Source organism: Rhagoletis pomonella, unplaced genomic scaffold (assembly GCF_013731165.1).
Source record: "Rhagoletis pomonella isolate Grant_MI unplaced genomic scaffold, Rhpom_1.0 Rhpom_scaffold_00258, whole genome shotgun sequence".
NCBI classification, from domain to species: Eukaryota; Metazoa; Arthropoda; class Insecta; order Diptera; family Tephritidae; genus Rhagoletis; species Rhagoletis pomonella.
In genome coordinates this window covers 72,060-74,014 of record NW_023458812.1, presented here as the reverse complement: position 1 = coordinate 74,014, position 1,955 = coordinate 72,060, and positions in this window count along the sequence as shown.

Genomic DNA, 1,955 nt, shown 5'->3' with positions numbered 1-1,955 from the left:
GTGTATCTAAAAATATATGGACATGACCCACCACACATATATATGTGCATTTATATGTATGTATAACGCATAAAACGATTTCAAAAAACATTTAGGTATGTTTAAATCAGAAAAAAAATTTTTTTTAGTTGACCATTGACCTCGGAATTCACGATAGAGAATTTGTTTTTGACGAATCGAAACAGTTTGGCTTTTTTCAGCAATACTGGGACTTTAAAATACTATTTCATTTAGGTCTCTATTAATTTTCGATCGCTAGATATTTGCTTTTAGATATATAAGTCATCGAGCTCACATCCGTGAGCCCGAAAAAGTTAAAGTTGGGGGGCGCACGGCGGCCCCGAGTTGTCCTTTCTAAAATAAAAGACAATAATTAGTTTTGTACAGGTGTATTTACCATCTGCTCCCGCTGTCCAAAATGGAATGAATACAACATATTTCTTAATACTATGACTTACTGTCTAACCGGCTGAATTAACTGCTGACGCTGCGCTTCCCATAGATTCAATTATGCTAACGCATGTTCGATTATTTTTGAATGCGAGTTCAATTACCCGCACTGGTTATGCACGTGTTTGAGGAAGTGCGGCGTCAGCACATTCACACAGGTATGTGTGTTAGCCCCCGTATTAACTACCCCCCTCCCCCCTTTAAACATCTGCGTCCCGCTGATGAGGTAGTTCCTGACGAAGATCTTTGAAGTGGGCGTTTGGCTGATTTTGTTTGATTGAGTGATTGAGCCTGGGAAATTAGATAGTTGTAGTAATCTTCCTCCAAATTACGTAGCATATTGATGCAAGGATCGTCAAAGCAACGGTGTCGATAATCAGCGAAAAGTGACAGGTTTCGCCCAATTTTCGTAGGTGTCGGATGTCTGTTACGCTAAGCTCGTGGATGTAGTCCAAATTCAGCTTCGGGCCATTACTCGCCACGTTTGTTAATGCAGGTGGCAAAGCCTGTACCACCCTTGTCGACCTGCTGGTAAACGTTTGGTTTCCCACTACGATGGTTTCGTTGTTGAGCAAAACGACATATGTTCCATTCAGGACGTTTTCGTTGTTTTTTCCCTGGATTTTACCCCAAAAGTTCGTTAGGAATAGTGATGTCTCGCCCATCATTTCTATGATTATGCTGCTGGATGGTTCGAAGTCACATTTCGCATTTCCGCCTTTTAACAATCTCGCTATGCATCCGTCTTTGGGTAGTCTAGCCAACGATTTGGGTGCGCAAATTGAGTAATTGCCAATGGACGGGCAATCATTTTTAATACCGAACGTTCCGTCCTGATTTATCAACATTTTCTCATAGTCGAGTACCACGTGTTGTCCATTTATAATAGCAGCTCGTGTCATTAAGAGTCGATAGCTGTATCTGTTGAGGCCGCAAACGCCGGATATGAAGAGTAAACTGTCTTTCGATAATTTTATGAGAAAGAAAAAAAATTTGAATTATTGTGGCCTTTTAAGATATCCACACCGCAAGTTTTATGAATTTTAAATTTTTTGTACCTTACTTCGGGACGGCGAGAAAAAAAACCGTGCTTTGCCTGAGATTAGTCTATGTTCTGCCAAATAATTTTCTCTTAAATAGCCGTTAGTATTTTTTTTTTCTTATCCGGTACCTGTTAGTGCTTTTGTTTAAACATTCTTTACTTAATTAATTGTTAGTGTTTCGCTTATCCGTTAAGTATTAGTATTGTGTTTTTTTTTTTTTATAAAATTTTTTTTATGTTTTTCCATTATTTTTTATACTATTATACTATCTAATCACTTAATTACTTTATTTCCCGTCCCCGCGATGATAAGATTATGAATTTAGTATTGACCAAAAGTTCTGCAATAATCTTTAACTGAAATCAAAGTATGCTAAATTTTTTGCAAATAAAACAAAAACTTGTGGTCCACTTTGATTTCTGTGGACTTATCAAGTCTTGCGGTAGAAGAGTTGCCTTTTTT